The sequence below is a fragment of the Myodes glareolus genome, chromosome 11 (assembly GCF_982192425.1).
Source record: "Myodes glareolus chromosome 11, mMyoGla1.1, whole genome shotgun sequence".
NCBI lineage: Eukaryota > Metazoa > Chordata > Mammalia > Rodentia > Cricetidae > Myodes > Myodes glareolus.
Genome location: NC_142036.1, coordinates 88,595,751 through 88,617,396, shown reverse-complemented (window position 1 = coordinate 88,617,396; position 21,646 = coordinate 88,595,751). Strand labels below are relative to the sequence as shown.

The following is a 21,646-nucleotide window of genomic DNA, read 5'->3' as shown; positions in this document are numbered from 1 at the left end:
AGGAAACAATCGCTGGTGACAGGCCCTTGGGTTCCATTTTGACCTAGCCCATAACTGTACTCCCCTCCTCAGCTTCCTGTCTGCCATGGATAGACAGCCTAGGACGCCCAACACCATGGCCTTTTGCCTTTCCATGAACCCAGAGTCAACAGAGCCAAAGACTATGCACCGAATTTCTAAAACTGTGAGCCAAAAAAAACAGCGTCTTCTTTTATGTGATGTTGATACCATTCATTCCAGTTCAGCAGTGAGGGTTAGACAACAGGGATGCAGGCTGATGGACCAAAAGGGCTCCATGGCCGGAGCTCGGCTGGGTCGTGGCGCTGTGAAAGCAGGCATGATGAACTAACTAACAAGCGAGTGCGGCTGGCTCCCAGGAAACTCTGTTTACAAAAGCAGTCAGCCCCGACTGAGACCATTGTTTGCCAACACCCAGAATGGCAGGTGTTGTAAGAGAGTGAGGCTGTCTCCAGGCAGAGGAAGTGTGATCATCGACCCACCCTGTGTATAAATGTACTGTAAGTCGAGCAGCAGGTTCTGGGTCAGCCAGTGTCTGCAGAGTGAACTGTGCCTGCTCCAGGGTGCACACATGTAAGTCCATTAAGTGTGTGGGGTGGGGGCTTTCTACGTATGTCTCATCTGTTTTTATTTTAGACCTATTGATCTTGCCTATCATCTTGTGATTTGGGGAATTTGAAGTAAGTCATCTCTAACTTGCTAATCAGAAATCAGTCTTCTAAATCTCTGCAAAGAACTTGGAACACATATGTCCTTAGAGTAGTGGTGTGTGTGTATATATATACATGCCCACTGCCACTCTGGGCTGGTCTGAGGGGTACATATCTGCCCTGCCAGGAGCCCCCCGTCGAGGAAAGCAGGGACTCCCTCCTTGCAGGTGTCCTGCTCAGTCCTGCTCCTCTAAAGATTCCTGAATTCACCACTCTATTTTGAGTCTGACCAATAGTTTCAGCAACTGATCAGAAACCACCCAAAGAGAGGACATGTGTGCACACGCGTGCGCACGCACACACACACATACACACCATTCACAAGTGCATTGCACAGGCTGTGCTTCTTTCGCCTGTTTTCACAGCAGTTCAGGCCTGCCATGTCAGGGACAAATCTTTACATAAGCGTATGTGAAAAGCATCCCTCACATTGTCAACATGGTAGACTAGGGTTGAGATAGTTTTATGGCACACATACGGCAGCATCTTGTTTGAACAAAATTTGTCCATTATGTCAGTTCCGACCGATGGGAACACGGTGTCTTGGAGGAGCCTTTTTATTTCCACCAACGGATACAGAGGATAGAAGTGCAACAGATGCAAACTTTCTGGGGTAGGGGCGTCCTGGGAGAGCCCTGCAGTTTGCAGGGGAGGGGTGGGGGGAGGGAGGGAGGGAGGATGGGAGGGAGGGAGTCTTTCAGAGTCAGCATTTGGTGACTCTTCATAGACCTCTCAGAGAAAGAGCTGGGAGGCAGTGCTGCTCCGAACTAGAGATGAGTGGGAAAAATAAGAGAAAATACATTTCCACTCCTGGCTGCTGTCTTTCATAGAGAGAAAATGAGATTTGGGTAGGAAGGCAAAGCAGCCGACACGTCTTGCTGATTCACACTTGCTGCTCTTGCAGAGGACCTGGGTTCAGTTCCCAGTATCCACTTAATAGCTTACAACCATCTATTATTCAAGTTATAGGGTACCTAACACCTTCTCGGACCTCTGCAGAATCTGTGATGCACACACACACACACACACACATACACACACACCACACACACACATACACACATACACACATATACCACACATACACACACACCACACACACATACACACATACACACACACCACACACACACATACACACATACACACATACACCACACATATACACCACACAAACACACACACCACACACACACATACACACACATACACCACACATACACACACACCACACACATACCACACACACATACCACACACTACACACACACACACACACACACACAACAACAACAACAAAATACTTTTTTAAAACGTTTAAGAGCTTGTCCTAGACTTGCAGAGGACCTTAGTCGCACCCCAGCGCCCATGTCAGGCGACTCACAGTCACTTATAACCGGCTCACACAAGCAGAGTGGGAAGCTAACTAACAGTTACTTGTAACTCTGTGCTACTGCTCTGTTGGGGGAAGCAACCTGACAAAGAGAACAAAGTAATCCTGGCTCTCAGGGAACTTACATCTTAAAAAGTCCTCCTGCTCTAGCAGACAAGGCCTTGTAAAATACAGCTCAGGCTAGCTTCAGGTTCACAGGCTAGCCTCAAATCCCCAATCCTCAGTTTCCCGAGATCTGAGATTACAGGTACCCTATTCGCACACCACACTCAGCTTCAGGTGCCTTAGCTCGTATCAAAAGTTCCTTCCTCTTTCTTGCCACCAAGGAACCCTACCAGATGTTCACTCCCCCTGCAGAGACTTCTCGTCCCTGTCTGGTGCTGCTGTGTGGTCAGCTTAAATAAACCAGAGGCCGCTCTCCAGGAGGCTCTGGGAATTGTTGCCGGCCACTGCTCCATCACCAAGGGCAGCTGCAAAGTCCTTCATGTTACTTAGTGAGTGACCCTACAGGACACCAACTCAGGGAACCCTCAGTCTAAGTCACTTTAGGATGGAGATCAGCTGTAGAGCACGCAGCCTCGTTGTGACTCGTTTGTGTCTCATTATGACTTGTTTCCTGTTTAGTCTTCTTCATCAGTGCCCTCTGAATGTCTTCTCAGAGCCCAGAGGACTCATTCTGGGGTTAGTTGGGGGTGGAGCCGAGCAATGCTCTGAAATGGCCAGCCGTGCTTTCTCACCAGGCGGTGCAGTTGTTGGCTAACACAGCCCAAACTCTATCATGCAGCAAGCAAGTGTGCTATTGGCTTCATTGTGGGGGCTTCGATGACGATGGCTGGGAATTGTCACAGTTTGGTTTAGCGCTCCTGGCAAACTTTGGAGCCAGTTTGCATAATGCAGCCTCTAGAGAACATGATTCCAGCTGAACTGAGCATGCTCGGTTAAAAATAGAACACAGGCAGAGAGCTGCTCATCTATAAACCATGAGGCTGGGGGAGGAACAAAATTAAATAATAGTCCCTGGGGGTTCATGAACACCTGTCCCTGTCACTCAAACCGTGCAATAGCTGGGGATCACCGCCACATTGACTCAGGCCCTGCCCTGATGCCAAAAGGCAAAAATAAACAACCAAACTGACCCAGTGAAATCAGGACACATGAACACACCTTTAACCAGGCCACAGTTCAGGTGGCCTCTCTAGTCTGGGCTCCCTCGGGATTTAGCTGTGTATTGGGCAGGTCTAGACTGTCTTAGCCCCCACAGCAGACAGTGGTCTAGACTGCCTTAGCTTCCACAGCAGACACTGGTCTAGACTCCCTTAGCCTTCACAGCAGACAGTGGTCTAGACTGCCTTAGCCCCCACAGCAGACAGTGGTCTAGACTGTCTTAGCCCCCACAGCAGACACTGGTCTAGACTCCCTTAGCCTTCACAGCAGACAGTGGTCTAGACTGCCTTAGCTTCCACAGCAGACAGTGGTCTAGACTGCCTTAGCTACACAGCAGACAGTGGTCTAGACTGCCTTGGCCCCCACAGCAGACAGTGGTCTAGACTGTCTTAGCCCCCACAGCAGACACTGGTCTAGACTCCCTTAGCCTTCACAGCAGACAGTGGTCTAGACTGCCTTAGCCCCCACAGCAGACAGTGGTCTAGACTGCCTTGGCCTTCACAGCAGACAGTGGTCTAGACTGCCTTAGCTACACAGCAGACAGTGGTCTAGACTGCCTTATCCTCACAGCAGACAGTGGTCTAGACTGCCTTAGCCCCCACAGCAGACAGTGGTCTAGACTGCCTTAGCCCCCACAGCAGACAGTGGTCTAGACTGCCTTAGCCCCCACAGCAGACAGTGGTCTAGACTGCCTTAGCTACACAGCAGACAGTGGTCTAGACTGCCTTATCCTCACAGCAGACAGTGGTCTAGACTGCCTTAGCTTCCACAGCAGACAGTGGTCTAGACTGCCTTAGCCTTCACAGCAGACAGTGGTCTAGACTGCCTTAGCTACACAGCAGACAGTGATCTAGACTGCCTTAGCCTTCACAGCAGACAGTGGTCTAGACTGCCTTAGCCCCCACAGCAGACAGTGGTCTAGACTCCCTTAGCCTTCACAGCAGACAGTGGTCTAGACTGCCTTAGCTACACAGCAGACAGTGGTCTAGACTGCCTTATCCTCACAGCAGATGGTGGTCTAGGCTGCCTTAGCTCCCATGCAGCAGAGCTGGACTTACAGCCAACAGGAAGCTACAGCTGCTTGGGCTGGAGTCCACTCTCATCCCTATGTATGCACTGCGCACCTGTTATTTTCCATGCACAAGGCATAAAATGTGCCCTTCAGTTACTTCTAAGCTGTTGGGAGTCACAATGACCCACTATACAGTCTTGCAAAGTGCTAAGAACCAGAAAAGAAATATCCTAGCATGAGTTTCCATACTAGGAGATCATTTTGACAGGTAGTATAATCCATTTATTTTGTGTTGATAAAGAAATAAGTGTTTGCTGTCTGGGTATATAAAATGCTAAGCAACCAAAACAATATTGTAAGTGTGCTTTCACAGGAGCACAGGAAACTAAAGAGAAAGGAAGCTGCCTCTTCCCCCACCCTGTCATTCACCAGCATTTGGCTGGGTAAACTGCTTCTCTCCTGCGTGACTTTCCATCCATGGTGCCATCCCCTTCAAAATAAAACAGCAGGAAGACTCACTGGATTCTCACGTCAATTTATTGTTTCTGATTCTGAAACTCTACAGAAGTAATATTCTCTGTGTTTTACAGCCACCTGGGTAGGTTCAGCATTCACTGGCTACTCTTCTGGAAGACCTGGTTTGGTTCCCAGCACTTCCACGGAAGCTCAGAAGTGTTCGCAAGTCCTTTCCCAGAGGATCCAATGGTGTCGACAGAAAATGAACAAAATCTCAAGGATTTCCCTTGTTCTGTTCTGTTTGGGTTTGTAACGAGGTCTTAGTAGGTAGCACAAGTGGGGCTTGAATTTAGGATTCTTGCTTCTGCTTCCCCAGTTTTAAGTTCACGATTGGTGGCCACATTGTATCATCATACCTACAGAGGACTACCTTTCATGTCTCATCAGATTTTCTCAGCAGAAAAACTTCATTATTCCTTTTAAGGATGACAAACTGCACCCAAAGCCTCATCGTACAGACATAAGCCAGAGGTTGTAGACAGTAAGGCACAGCACACAGTAGGGAAATGCTGTGCTTAAGAAGCTCAGACTGGTGTGGCTGTGACACGGAGCTCCTCGGTGGCCTGGATGAGGTGGAGGTGAAGGGGCTGCAAAAAAGCAAGGAGACAGCTGTGGCCCTGAAGGACTAAAGCTGTAGATTAAAGGTTGCACAGCCTGCCCAGCGGGAGGGAGTGGCTGGTTTTCTCCCCGGGACTTAGGCAGCTTTATACAGAGTCACTTTAGACTCAGTGGCTCTCTCTCTGCAGACCTTGGCAGCATCCTGCAGGAGAGTCCTCTGACCTGGCTCCATGGTTCAATGGAAAGGACATTCACCCACCAAGTTCATAGAGGCGGCTGTCCATATTGTTGAACGGAATAAAATGAAAATTCACTTTGCCATCTTTCCAACACGAGCCCTCTTGGATCATGACATCATGGGCTGCCTGGATGACCTCACTTTTTTCAAAGCACTGTATCTTCAGGGGACCTGTTCTCCATCTCAGAAAGAAGCTGTTTCAAGACTGATCCATCCTCAGACTAGTTTGTCTTGACTATTGGCTGCTGTGTGGGTCAGCCCAGTGTTCCCAACGGTCTGCTTCAAGAAGTAAACTTTAAGACTGTTTGTCTTCTTCTTGTCGTTTCCTATGGACATTTCTTTTTTTATGAAAAAATGTAATAACTTAGTTTGCATTTTGGAGCATTTCCAGTGGGTCTTGCTGAGACCTACTGGGTCGGAACCTCATGTACTCTCCCAGTCAGACACCAGGCTAGGCCCACCAGCCTGCAGCCTCCGTCAAGACCTGAGCAACTGAGGGCACAACCCAGAGCGCAGTACAGAGCACAGACCACATCTCCCTGCAAGTCACTCCACATTGACCTCAGGGGGTTTATGCCCCTCTTCTCTGCATTCCTACACACTCTTTTAAAGTCACTGAAGCATGGGGCACGTCCAAGCTGTGTCTCCCCAAAGTGCACATGTCCCGTGAAGACAATTCCCCATGACCTGGCCGCACACCACACTCCAGCAGTGTCCTGATGTGTCCCAGCCAGTGGCTACTGTCCTCTGGAGCTAACTGGAAGACCCTGCTCTCCTGCCGGTGGGGCCTGCTCACCCAAAGGTAGATGAGCAACACTGGCTGCTGGCACACGGGTGACGTCCTAGATGAAGCCTTGAAGGACAATGTCAGTGTCACTGCAGGTGGACACTGGGCAGACAGCGCACGCTGGTCCAGCCCCCGCGGCCCACTCCCTAGCTCATGCTGGAAGCCTGTGGCTGTCCTGCTGATGTCCTGTGGGAGTGCTGCCTCCACAGATAGGCCACCCTGCTCTAGGCTGAGGCACTGCACCTGGCCGGGCTCAGCACCAATGTCCTGTGTCAACAGTGCCAGTTCTCATGTTCTCCAAATAAATATTGGCCCTGCAAAAGCCCCTGAAAGGCTTTATGCACACAGTTAGGTTCCTGGCAGGTGGACTGGTGTTGGGCTGTATATGAGCAGTGAGCGTCCCAGTTGGGTGCATTTACTCTGCAAAGCCTGCTGAGCAGAGAAGGTACACTCGCTCTACCTCCTTGCTGTGTAACTTACGGGTCAATCCACTCCCCCTTCCAGATGTGATGCTGGAGTATTTGCTCCAGCAGCGGAAAGCAGGGGAGGGGGTGAGAGGGGGCGGGGTACGGGGTGAGGGCAGGGATGGGGGGGACCTAAGGCCCGGGAACTAAGACCATTGCTGTCTAGCACCTCCAGGCTGCCACCACATACTTGGGCGAGTCTGTGTCCTGTTGTATGATATTCTGTGTTCTGACAAAGAAAGCTTGCCTAGAGATCAGAGCGCCAAGCTAGCCCCTAGGTTCCCACATAGGTCAGGCAGTGGCACACCCCCATCCCAGCTTTGCTGACAACTCAGTGACCCTCCAAGTTCTTATTATCACACCCATAATTCTCACTCAGAAAAACTGAAAAAGACACACTCCAAGAAAAAGGAATACAGTATTGTTTTTGTTGAGATGGGTTCTCACCACATAGCCTAACCTTGAGCTCAAAATCACCTTGCCTCAGCCTCTGAGTGCTGGGAGCATGCGTGAGTGTGTACCAACTTTCCGCTGGAAATCCCTTAATACAACGGATTAAGTCTGCTATACAGATGAACACTGTGAATAGTTTGAAGCATATGTATGTAAAGTCTTAATGGGAAAATTAAATCCTTTTGTTAAAAATAAAGCAATATATTTTCATGTTTGGTGTAGGAGGTTCTTCTATCTATGTGTTGCTTTCATTAGTTAATTAATAAAGAAAACTGCTTGGCCTGATATGTCAGAACATAGGTAGGCAGGGTAGACAGAACTGAATGTCGGGAAGAAGAGTCAGAGAGCCGCCCACCATGAAGCTTCCAAGTCAGACATGCTGAATCTTTCCTGGCAAGCCATGACCTTATGGTGACATACAGATTATTAGAAATGGGTTGAATCAAGATGTGAGAGTTAGCCAAGAAGAGGCTAGAGATAATGGGCCAGGTAGTGTTTTAAATGAGTACAGTTTCTGTGTAATTATTTTAGATGTAAGCTAGCCAGGCAGGACAGAACAAAGGGGCCCATGCTCCTCTACAACAAAGTACTATCCATTCTTCAACTCCATTAAAGACTCCAGAAGGATATAATATTACCTAAATAAACAAAAAGTAAGCAATTTCCAAACTCTAGAAACGACAGAGACATCTTGTTGCCTGTACAGTCACCCAAAGTTTTTTGTACCATTGGGGCATCCATCTTCAGCCTACAGGCCCATAGTATCCAGCAGAGTTTTCCATGAAGCAGGAAATCTCAAAGGCAGTTCAGTCACTTTCTTCTGTGTCCTGCAGAATGTCTCACAGACTCTTTCATGAAGCAGGAATCCCAAAGGAACATCTCACCTCTAGGCAAGTTCAGCAGTACTCTCTCTGCGGGGGTTCTCTGTGTCCAGTTTATGCAACAGTCCAGGCAAGAGCAGTTTCTTGCCCAAATGGTTAGCAAACTCCATAAGGAGCCTCTTCAATGCCCATCTTCCTCTTGAAGTAGATTGATACTACCAGGAACAGGCGTGTCTCATTGTCATGAAAAGTCCTAAGTTATTAAAACATTTTCAATGCCATATTCTGTAGTCTTTGAAAGATATGAAGAACACCTATCTGAAATATATCTATGCACATCTAGAAAATCTAACTAACATGACCTCAAACTTGACTATTATGGATGATTATCTATTAACCTATATTTCTTAATTATACATTACATTTTTAAAAGAACTACACAATCACAATACCTTAATCAAGAGCAGAAATATATATATAACAAGATTGACCTTAAATTTATATTAACAGGGGGCTGGGGAGATAGCTCAGTGGTTAAGAGCATTGCCTGCTCTTCTAAAGGTCCTGAGTTCAATTCCTGGCAACCATATGGTGGCTCACAACCATCTGTAATAAGGTCTGGTGCCCTCTTCTGGCCTGCAGGCATACACACAGACAGAATATTGTATACAAAATAAATAATAAATAAATAAAAATAAATAAATAAGTAAATTTATATTAACAAAGCAAAATCCATACCAATGCAAATTATTCATATCTATATCACATGTTAAAAAATAATGCATACTAACTTTAATATATTAGTTATAGATATTCATTTATATATTAATATGCATATTTATATACATATTAATCTTTTAAAGATAACCCACAAACCCCCAGCTACTGTCACAAATAAGAAGCGTTTGGCATTTAGGTGTGCCTATAACTGAGCCCATCCCCATCCACAACTTGTAGTCTTCTCCCCAAAAGAGAGACTTCCTCTCCATGTGTCTCTTAGCTAGCTCTCAGGTGTCTGCAGGGGAGCGTTAGGGAACAAAACTGGCCTTTAGGCAAGGAACTGCCCTTGCATCGACCACTGACAAAATGCACGATGTCTGGACAGGACAAGCAGGATACAAGAAAAAAGACTGTCAAATCTTACTAAGACAGGGTAAGATGGTTTTGAAAAATTTCTTGCCTCTGAAAATGGCCTGTCGGTTACTCTAGGCCTTAGTCAAAGTTGGTTGCTCCAACGTCGTAAATGAGACTTTGGGTGATTGTCCAGGTAGCCAGTTGTCTCTGTCATTTGTTGCACATTTTGGAAGTTGCTTGATTGCACTTCCTGCTTACTCAAGTAATATTATTTCCCTTCTCGGGTCTTCAATGGGGTTGAAGACTAGAGAGTTGTAGTTACTTTCCTCTCATGACTTGGCCAAGTTATTTATAATACAAGACTTAAACTCCTTAGGATAGGATAATTATTGAAACATTTATCACATGTTTCTTGCTTGATATTGTTTATGCTGTTGTAATTCTTATTTTTATGCCTGATATTTGTTCTTATTGTATATAATTTTGTATTACACTTAGAACTCTCTTATTTAAACAAAAGGGAGAGGTGCTGTAGGAATTCCTATGGCCAGTAGCCTTTAATTTACTAGGCCCAGTTGGGCGTGGCCTCTTCTACTATATATGCCAATGTAAAGCACCCCATTAGCTCTCGCTTCTGGAGGCGTGATTCGGTTCCTGTTCCCCGTTCGTGAAGAGGACTATAATCTGTGAGTCTACCCCTAAATAAATAACCCTTTATTATACTCAGTTCTGAGCTAGTGTGGGATTTCTTTTTGGTGTCCTTCTTCAAACCACCACATGTGTATATGAAGTATATGTGCCACACCCTGGTGACCAAGCATTCAAATCTATGAATCTATGGGGGTTATCCCTATTCAAACCACCTCATACTATATATGCCTTTACCTCAAACTTTTATCTTTTAGGCTTCACTTAGTGCAGGAACTTCTGTAACCAGCCAGGGGGACTCTCTGGGCCTGAGCTACGCCGCCATGCTGGGAACACACTGCAGCTTTCACAATGGACTTTAGGATTTCTCTAGTCAGGAGTAGACTGAGCTGTCCTTCTCTGGGCCGCTATTAGTAAGACATACAGTGTTAGCCATCTTTCTTCCCAGTCGCTACAACAAACACTTTAAACTATCAACTTAAAGAGAAAAGGATTGCTTTGGCTCACAGGGTTCAGCTCATAACCCGTGGCCCCACGTCACGTGAGGGCATGTAGTTGAGCAAAGCCATTCACTTGGTGGCTAGCAAGAAAAGATTCCATAAACCCTTCCAAGGACATTCCCCCAGTGCCTCAAAGACACCATGGGCTCAACCTCCTGATGTTCCCACCCCCTCCTTAGCCCCACCCTTGGGTCAGACCTCACACCTAGGATCCAGACCACAGTAGATGTGTCGGCATTAAAGATGGCTGCCCTGTACTAAGACGTGGATGTTTCAGAGGCCCTCAGGGAGTCTCTGATATCATTGATAACATGATGTCATTGGATTTTTTTCTTGTTTTCCCCTCGTTTCCTCTAGGACCCAAGCAGTTTGTAGGAGTCTGCATCACTGTTGTTACTTTCTAAGTGCCTGGGAGCCTAGCAGACAGAACAAAAGCTATGTCCTTGATATACCCTTCACTGAGCCATGTGGCCCCCTGTCTATTCCCTACTCAAGGAAACCATTATCCAGAATTCCCCTACTTTAAAAAACATGCAATATTGCATTTATATGCCTTCCTAAAATGTATCCTTTCTATGTTGCTTTAAATCTATAAAAGGTTATGTGTAAATTTGGGATTTTTTTTCACTTAGAGTTTATTGCTTAATTGCTAGGCTCAGCCACACTCTCGTAAGTTAGTGCGATTTATTATTTTCACAGCCATGTAATATTCAGGGGTACAAACGCAGCACAGTGTACCTCTTTTTCCTTTGTTTGCAGGTCTTGCGGCATGGATGGAATAGTTGTAGCTGTTCTTTCACATCTCTCCATTTCAAATCTGCAGCTTTCTTAGGTCCATCCCTCTCGTCGTTGGGAGGGTTGTAAATGAATACTTGGCTTTTGTTTTCCAAATTCTTACACAAACCTATGCCTTTGCTAACACAGTGTTCCCTACAGTCTGATTGATTGCATTGTCCCATTTGTTCTGACAACAGCCAAAATTGAGAATTGTTGGCTGAAAACTAAATGTGTTATGTTTCCTATGGGTGTCTGCATTTGTAAGAGGAGGTTTGGACAGGCAGTCCTTTGATCCAAAACAACGAGGTTCTTGGGCTGACTCTAGGAAGATTGATGCCTTCCAGAGTTGCACCAGACCTGAAGACGCAGGAGGAGGTAACTGGCATGTGCCTTAGAAAAGAACACATGTGCAACCTGAACACAGTCTCGGGCTTCCGGTTTTTTCTTTTTAAAAAAGATCTGCTTCTTTTTATTTTATGTATACTGTATTGTTGCGAGGTAAGCCCACCAGAGACCACACAGACACTCTTAAAGCCAAGAAGAAAGTCTTTATTGCCAGCCGGTGACTGCATGGGGAACTTATCCAAATCATGCAGCCCTGAGCCTTGCAGCCCTTTTGTCTGTAATACACAAACACCACTCCCTGGTTGCCACACTGCAGCTAGCAAGAAACAGAACTACAGAAGCAAAAAAGACAGGTTAGTACTGTTAGGGACTTTCCTGGAACTACGTACTAGGTCTTTGATGGGTAGGTCTTTGTTCCTGTTTTGACAGGTATGGGGGCCTATGTGCTGGGTTTTGAGGTCAAAATAGTACCTCTAGCATGGTGTCAGTTGTGCTGAAGTCTGGGGATGTTACAGTTGTGCTGAGATCTGGGGGCTGTTGCAGTTGTGCTGAGGTCTGGATTGTTACAGTTGTGCTGAGATCTGGGGCTGTTACAGTTATGCTGAAGTCTAAGGTCCTGCTACAGAATGAGTGTTTGTCTTGTATGTGCACCACATGCATGTCCGGTGCTTACAGAGGCCAGAAGAGGTCATCAGAGCCCCTGAAGCTAGGGGTACAGATGGCTGAGTCACCATGTGGATGCTGGGAATTGAACCTGGTCTCTGCAAGAACAACAAGGGCTTTTAACTACCAAGCCCTTTCTCTAGCTCTGATTCTTAATTATATACATGCATTTCCCCTCGAAGTGAGCTAGACAACTCAGGATAACATTAGAAAACACAAGGAGGCTTCAGAATCATGGGCAGGTATATGCCTATATTGAAGCTACTCACAGACACCTAATTCCAAGTCTCAGGCCCTCACTCTCCTGTTAATATAAATGCTGAGAAACTCAGTCTTTCCTGGCAAGGACATTCATTCCTTGGTGAATCAGAGATACATTCATCTTCTCTAAAACCTGATGCCCTGACCTTCTCCCCAGTTCCATCCACACAAAGCTCTCTTGCAAAGGATAAAAGTGTCTGTGGGGGTCTTCCCTCACTCATCCCCTATCCCTTCTAGTATTGCTAACCTCTACCTGGCTCCATCTCCAAGCTGGCTCCCTCCTGCAAGCAGCAAGATGGCTCCTGGCTGCTTCAGACCTCTAGACACTGACTATGAACCCACAGAAGAGGGTACTTTATTTACGAGCTAATAAAAGTCCAAATATTTCTGCTGGCTCAACTCATTTACATGTTCTTCCATAAAACAATCACTGTTCCTAATGGGATAAAATATGCAGATTAACTGAGCCTAGGCCATATTCTCAAACCTAAGCCACATCACATGAGTAGCAATACTTTGGGATGTGTGGGGAGGGAAGATGTTGCCCTCAGAGGGATGCTGGGCAGACATAAAACTGTGTGCTACTAAAAGCCTGTAGAATACAGTCTTGTCTTCTTTCATTTCCCCTTTCACTGGCAAGTATGTGAGAATAAGCTGAAAGATATTTCATACCGATCCTCAGTGTTGTATTGATTGCATAATTATCCTTGTAATATGAACAGATACAAGTCAAACTAAGTGTGGTACCATTTGCCTGTAACCCTAGTACTAGGGAAGTTAAAGCAATAAGATCCTGAGTTCAAGACCATCCTGGGCTACACAGGGAGGCTAATACTCAATAACCTGACCCCAAATCCAATAAGACAAGCAAACATAAACTGTTATATTATCTATCTGACTTCATCTTGTAAGATTTAGTAGTTACATGCTTTCATAAAAGGATGCTTGGGGCTGTGTTTTCAGCCTATCACAGCACATCCTCACTGGTCCTTAACATCACGTGACATCACACCTTAAGGACATAGTTTGCAGTTTTCTGTGTTGGTTTCTCACACTGTAGCCATCCTGGCAAGAGAGAAGAATTTTAAAGAGAGTCATTTATGCTACCAAGACTTCAAATTTGCCCAGGAAACTTGTAGTAGGCTAAAGCCCCGGTACCGCCAGAGGACAAGCCTGCCTCCCCACACAAGACTGTGTATGGTTCCGACAACATACCAGATGGAATAGGATAGAGGCAATTCAGGTGGATTGGTAGTGGGAGGAACCACACCCTGACCAGGACTGCTCAGTTACCCACACCTCTTGCCCGTATTTAAATCTAAACCTTAGGTCAAGACTCTGAAGATCAACTAGGTGGGTGGAGAATGTGTCAGGGACCCTCTTCATTTGTTCCTCTTCTCAGTGTGGCCACAGTAAACAATCTCCTTTCTCCACTTTTCTGAATTCCTTGTCTTTTTAACTAGTATATAGGAGACAAGAGGTGGCTGAGTCTCCAGAGCCCAGACTTTAACCCTGAAAACTCAGATAGCAGCATTCCACTCTTAGCTGGGGAGCCATTCTGGACTCTTTTCCTCCCTGGAGTTACTGATCACCAGCTGGTGACGCTTTCCAACTAATTTTCTTGTTAATTTTTTCCAGGGACTGGTCAAATTCCTTTTGCCTCTTCCTTCTTGTCTCTCGCTGCCCCATAACCAACTGTTTTCTCTTTCTTCTCTTCCTTTGACCTAGAGTTCTTGATGCTGAAATGCGGGAAAATGTCTTTATTTTTATTGGTGTACTCCTTCCTTTTGGATGTCAACTCTTGAAGAACAAGGATAATACTGTGTTTCTTCTTGTATGATCGGGGCTTACGAAGGTGCTTGGTGTACATGAATGTTAATAAAAGTTGCAAAGAAGGTATGGGACGTCTAGACTCTCGTTACAGATGGCTGGTGACCACCTTCACTACCTGTGACATTCAGTAAGTCTTGTGTCCCTTCATGGTGGCCCAAAGTTTTGCCCCTCAGTTAAACCTTCCTTCCTTGTATTATATCCCAGACTCCAAGATTGTTTCTTCATACACTCACATGAAAACTTCCATTAGTTGATGGCTTCCTGTCATACTGTAATAGACCATTTATTACAGTCATCCTCCAGGGTGTTCGTATTTTAAAACATGGAGCTGTTAGCCTATGGTGGCATTTCAGGGTTTAAGTGACGATCAGAACAGTAGATAGATGATAGATGGATGGAGAGAGAGAGAGAGAGAGAGAGATAGAGAGAGAGAGAGAGAGGATCTTCACAGGTGGGTGGTGGAGTTTTCCACCCTTTCCTTATTCTTCCAGGCTTCATCATAAAGATGCTCACCTGTTGATCATAAAGTCAAGGTCACGTGGGGAGACTGAGAACAACAGTGAAGAAAAACAAGAGCCCAGAGAAGCTGAAATATAAAGAATGAAAACCCTTGGTTTCCCTCCAAGGGAAAATAATACAACCCAAACAAACTGCTTAAGAAAGTGGAGACTATTTTATTTAGCTTATAAGACAATTACAAATGATTACTGCTTTAAAGAGATTCAGGGGTAAGGACTGCCAAGCGTGGAGTCAAATGCTGTAACCATAACACTCAGGAAACTAAAACAGAAGAACTGTGAGTTTAAGGCCAGGCGAGATCACACCGGAACCCTGCCTCAAGATTGAGAGCTCAGGGGCAGACCATATACCTAGCATGGAGCTGCCCTGGGTTAGAAAACACACAAAGCTATAAAACAAATGATCAGAGCAGGTTACTTTAAATAGCCATCTCCTAGTGTACATTTACAACTAAGCTGAATTGCATTTATAATTAGTTTTCTAGAAACTCGGTTAATGTGTGGAGTACTTTCTTCTGTTGTCTACAGCAATTACATACAAACTTCCAGTGTATCCTGTCATTGATATTTGTATTTTCCTAGTTTCCATTTTGTCATTTCTGTATGTCCCCTCTTCACATGTCCCAAGAGATGTGCGGCTAAAGAAGCCAGCATGGGAAGTGACCACTTTTGTTGGTCTATTCTTAGCAAATGCTATGACACCACTCCGAAGATCATGGTGATTCTAACACACATTCTGCAAAGCTAGAATCAGGAGGGCAGGCTATGCTCCAGTCCCCAGTGTACAGACATAGGTAGACGCTCGGATCCCAGGTCACCCTGTCCGGACAGGAACCCAGGTCTCTGAGGGACGGCAAACCATTCCTAAAGAGTGGTCCGCGCTGCTTCTCGTCTGATTCAGGAGAAAGCCTTCCCAACAGTACACTGTTAAACGTGAGAACTCTGCTGAAGGCTTCAGGGACTCGGCTGTCTGGAGAGACACGATGCAGACAGCCTGCTGTGCCCACTGCCCTGGGGTGTGATTCCGGGAGCAGCCTGGGACATTCGTCTTCATTCTCTGGGCCTCATTTACCATCAGAAATATTCAATTGGTGTTAATTGATATATGCAAAATTGGTGAGAAACAAATGCCCTCGTTACACAGACAATGTTCTGGGGAAGCATGTATATGTGACAAATCCAGCCAGGATCCAGTGGCTGCTGCTTTTCAACCTCATGCTTTTGTGGCATGCAATATTGAGCTGTTGTTGCTAACTTGGCTGTCTGCTCTTGGACAGTGTTGCCACACTGGGGCCTGAGGGCTCTTTACCAGCAGGTTTAGAACACTCCACTACTGTACACATACCAGCTGGGGACTTTTCCCTTTCCTGTTCTACACGCCTGTCATGGTGATCTTCCTAACTAAGATCTCATGTCACTCCATTCTGTTAGAGCCTTACCTTCTGTCAAGGAATGCAGTCCAGACAGGTATACTGGTGTGTAATGGCTGCTCCTCTACAAAGGTTCTTTCCCAGTCTCCTACCTAGGGAAGTCTGGCGCATTTCTGCCACTTCCTGTGTGAACTCTTGTTGATATTTTTTCTTCCCTTTGAGCCTTGGTTTCCAGATCATCAAGATGTGGGTCATAACTCTTATCCTCTTTTTTCTAACTCACATGAAACATGACCAAAAGTTCTCCAAAGAGTGCAAAATACTATACAAAAGCCAATTTATATCACTACAAAAAACAATTTACACAATAAGCCTCTTCTCTTTAGAAACACTAAATGCTATTTGTGATGGTTGTAAAATTGGAATCTACAAATTAGAACATTTCCCTCCTTATCCAAGGCCTCAGTGTAATCCAAGCTTGAAACATGCTGAGAACTATGCTCAATTCCAACACAAATAGAAAAAATAAAACTGGACCCATACAGAAATAATGAGAATAACTTTGCTTTGTGTGATGTTCAATTATGAAAAAATTTATTTTCCTTGCTTTCTAAAATTCCATTCTCAAACTTTTTATTTCTTTCATCAAAAGAAGAGTCTTCTGTATAACTCCCTCTGTCTAATAAAGGTGATCTCCTCACATAGCTTTTTGATTAATACTGAGTCTTTGTTGCTTTTTGGATATCCAGTTTGTAGATGATACACCTACTCTTTCTGGGACACAGTGGCAGTAAAAGGCTACATTTGCTTGGTTCTTTCACAGTACCAGGACTCTTTACCATCATAGCAACATCATCACCACCACCACCACCACCATCATCATCATCATCCTCATCATCACGACCACCATCATCACCATCATCATCACCATCACCACCATCATCACCACCACCATCACCATCATCATCACCATCACCACCATCATCACCACCACCATCACCATCACCACCATCATCACCATCACCACCACCATCATCACCATCATCATCACCATCACCACCATCATCACCACCACCATCACCATCATCACCATCATCATCATCATCCTCATCATCACGACCACCATCATCACCATCACCATCACCACCATCATCACCATCACGACCACCATCATCACCATCATCATCACCACCATCATCACCACCACCATCACCATCATCACCATCATCACATTTATTTATTTGGGGAGGGTCTCAAGTGCCACAGCCCACATGTGGAAGTCAGAAGACAACTTCTGCCTGCTGCTTTCCTTCTCCTGGCACTTGAGTCCCAGGATCAAGCTCGGGCTGTCAGGTTCTCACCGCACCACCCACCAGCAACCTCACACACTCCTTTGATCTCTGTTATAAAATTCAAACCTTGTAACAACTCCCATTTCCTTTTTGCTAAGTGAAAATGAGGATATGAAAACCTCTAAGCCTCCCACTGGAGGGCACGGCAGAGTTCAGGTAGTTTAAATGCTCAACTGTACCACTGTTCTACGGGACAAGAGAAATTCGAGGGACTCTCTGGAGCCCCACAGTTAGCAGAAAGATGGGGGGAGGGGCAGAAGGAGGCAAGGCCGTGCAGGCATGTGTCAAATTGTGTGACTTGTAGGAACACATAAACACAATATCTGAACGAAGAAGGGCTGGTGCTGGGAAGTGGAGGCAGGAAGATCAAGTTCAAGGCTAACCTGGACTACTTAGTGAGTTAAAGGCCATCAGCTGGAAGCTACCGGGGTTCAAGGTAATCTGCCATGAGCTACATTCTTCTGCATGTAACAGAATGGGAAATAATTGTCTTACATGCTTCCCTACACCACTGAGCATACCTTAAAAAAATCTTATAAGAATAAATGCTTTCCTGGGTTGATCATAGAGCAGTAAAAGAACATTAGTGGAACACTGGCAGGGTTGAAAATTTATGTGATTTAGTCAAAAATAGTACACCAATGTTAAATTTATTTTTAATTAATTTTTTCGAGACAGATTCTCATGTAGTCCAGGCTCATACTGAACTCCTTATTTTTCTCTCTCTGTCTCCAAGGTGTTTGGAGTGCAGGCATGACACTCTGTTAATTAAAAACTTTTTTTGACAAATGTGTGGTGGTTATAGAAAGTGTTAACATTAGAGAAAATGACTGACATATGTATAGAACTTTCTGTATGTAAACTATTATTTCAAAATTGAAAGTTTATGGGGCTGGAGAGATGGCTCTGTGGTTAAGAGCACTTACTGCTCTTGCAGAGGACTTGGGTTTGGTTCTCAGTTTCTATGTGGTGGCTCACAGCCATTTGTAACTCCAGTTCCAAGGGACCTAACACCTTCTTCTGACTTCCATGGGCACCAACCATGCACATGGTGTAAATGCAGGCAAAACACTCACACAAACATAAAAAAATCTAAAAGAAATCATAAACTTTAAAAATTAAAATGTATATTTAAAAATTGCAAGTTTATTTTTAAAAGGCTTTAATTTAATTACTTTGAGATTTATCAAGCTGCCTCAAAATCAGCTTTGAGAGGGAAAAAGTTTATTTGACTTACAGTTCTACGATAGAAGTCCATCACTGAAGGAAGTCAGGATAGGACCTCCAACAGGGCAGAAACCTGGGCGGGAGCTGATGTGGGGGCCATGGAGGAGGCCTGCTTACACTGGCAAGCTCTGCTTGCTTTCTTACAGCGCCCAGGACTACCAGCCCAGGTGGGGCACTGCCAATAGGAAGCACAATCAAGAAAATGGGGGTCAGGAATGGAGGTGCACATCTCCCAGAAGACGCTCTGTGAGTTTGAGGCCAGCCTGATCCAGGAGAGCTGCCAGGAACACAGAGGGAGCTCCTGTCTCACTCTTCATCCCAAACCCCCAAAGAAAAGAAAACGCACACCTTAGGCTTGATCTTAGGCCAATCTAGGTTCTTAATTGAGGTTTCTTCTCCAAATGACTCCAGTTTGTGTCAAGGTGACCTAAACTAGCTAGAGCGCAAGCCTACTGAATAATTTATTGTACAATTTAATGCACGCAGTTTTTTTTTCTAAAATTACTGTGGAATCCACTAAGGGAATGAGAAAAGGAAACTATTTGCATATGTAAACAAGACTCAGGTAAGGTTTGAACTTGGTGTTAGAGCATTCAAAATACTTTTTAGAAAAAAAAAAGAAGTATTAGTTGGGAACTAGTTACAAAGACTCATTCTTTGCCAGTAAAGAGCCAGAAATTTTGTATACGCATCAAGAAAAACAGAAGTATACTGTAGCTACCCAACGCTGTGATTTCTGTCTAAATGTAGCGTCCTTTCGGAACTCTCCACATCTCTAAATCCCAGTGTTCCCATGGGGCAAATGTTCTGTAAGCAGCGTAGAACAAGCTATTCCTCATCCACACAGACACAACTGCAGACAGGGCAGTTTGACGTCACAGGCACTATTTCTGTACCTGCCCTCATAGAGGAGACATGGGCCAGCGGTTTTAAGAGCTCTTACTGCTCTTGCGAGGGACCTAGGTTTGGTTCTCTGCACCCACAGGGCAGCTCACAGCCATCTGGATCCGCAGTTCACCCTCTTCCCGTCTCCACAGGCTCCTCAGCACATGTGGTACATATATGCAGACTCATACACATACAAATAGATGAAAGAAATAAGCACATCTTTTCCAAAAATTAAAATGAAGAGGAACACACTGTGTGCAGAACGGCTCCTTCCTCTGGTTTGAGGAAATGACCACAGTTGCAGTCGGTGGAGTCACCAGATTCTGAAGTTATGCATTCAGTGAGATGCTGCTGCCCAAGTCAAGCACTCCTGTGTGGGAACAGTCAGAGGCTCTCACAGCTGTCTCTTTAACTGCTCGGATATCACTGTCTCTGTCAGTCCCGACAGCTCCTCCCCGGGCAGCAGTGCCAACCAATATGTGACTGAAGGCTTATCCTCCACTGTGGTTCAGATCCTGCAGATGAATCCTGACAAGGGATCTGATGGTTCCGTTCACCCTAAGTGGGCTCTATATTTAAAAACTAATGGCACAGAGCTAATAAAGAAATCCTCTTTAAAATTCAATGATTACATTCTAGCATGACAGATCTCCTGGGAAGCTGTGATAAGATCTTCCACTGGTGGGTATGAACAAGCAGGAGAGAAAGAAGACAAAAGTGGGAGAGGGGAAATATAATTACAGCTCACAATTTGACTAAGGCCCAGCCCATCTTAATTCCTGAGCCTATAGTAAGTGGGGGGGGGGGGAACAACAGCAACAATTAAAAACAAAAATAAACAACAAAAATCCAGAGGACTGCAAAAAATGACTTACTAATTTACACAATAATTAAAAAAAAATAAGCCGGGGATAGTGGTACACACTTTAATCCCAGCACTTCGGAGGCAGAGGCAGAGGCAGGTGGATCTCTGCATTCAAGGTTAGCCAGAGCAATACAGTGAGATCCTGTTTGGAAAAAAGAAAGGAAGGAAGGAAGGAAGGAAGGAAGGAAGGAAGGAAGGAAGGAAGGAAGGAAGAAAGGGAGAGAGAGAGAGAGAGACTATTTTACCCAGGCTGGACTTCAACTCCTGGACTCAAATGATCCCCCTTCCTAACCTGAATACCTGGGACTAAAGGGAACAAGACAAATACACTACATGTATTTGGACCCACTACACTACATGTCCAAATATTTTCATTAAGTTTATATTTTAAACTATTCCTTCTGGTGTTCATTCTCCGATAAATTAGCACAGACATTGAGAATGGGAGAATGCTCCTCTCATCCAGATAACTGTCTAATAACCAACAGAGCTATCTCACGCCAGCACTGGCCATCTTGAACAGCCCAGGAACACCCTGACGCAACTATGCAAAGATTGTAGCTGATTGCTCTGGTTCTTGGAGTTGCAGCACCAGTCAGTGCTCTTTGAAATAGTTTATATCAGATTTTTTGTGACCTCAAGCCTCGGTGAACTCTAAGTGGTCCTACAATCTTTCCTACCATGACCAGACAAGGAGCACTTCCTTGGGGGTCTAAAGAAGAGAATACTTGACTAGTGCTCAGAGACAAATCTGTGACTGGCCCAAGTGATGGGTTTGCTTTATTTAAAGCAAGCAGTTGTGGTTGGTCCAAACAACTGGCTGTACTTGGAGGACAGTCCTCAGGCTGTGGAAGGATGTTCAGGTTCACTCACGGAGTTGAGCCAGAGATACTTCAGTGTGTTAACTCCTTTGGTATTGCAGCATTCGGTCCCCAAACAACTGCTCTCGAGAGGCCTTGGCTACTTGCTGTGGCCCAGAAGAGGAAGCAGCAGATGCAGAAGCGGTGGCTGCTGAACCATCCCAGCAGCAGCAGCAGCAGCAGCAGCAGCAGCAGCAGCAGCAGCAGCAGCAACAACAACAACACCGTGCTGTGTCTAAGGTGGCCGAGCTGTGCAGCTCTAGCGGTCTGGTGGTGACTGAGTCATTGAAGGGGCTAGATAGCCAGCTAGGGGACAGACCAAGCAGCTGAG

General features: G+C 45.3%; 1 long non-coding RNA gene and 1 pseudogene across 1 annotated transcript; one reads left to right on the top strand and one right to left on the bottom strand.

The window, feature by feature from the left end:
• The first annotated feature begins 321 nt into the window (after nt 1-321).
• LOC125387971 (uncharacterized) lies at nt 322-5,915 on the top strand. Its single transcript, XR_007228056.3, has 2 exons — nt 322-591; nt 4,888-5,915. It is a non-coding gene; the product is annotated as an uncharacterized LOC125387971 (long non-coding RNA).
• A 101-nt stretch (nt 5,916-6,016) lies between these two features.
• On the bottom strand, nt 6,017-7,312 carry LOC125387936 (meteorin-like protein pseudogene; annotated as a pseudogene).
• Between the last annotated feature and the right edge of the window lie 14,334 nt (nt 7,313-21,646).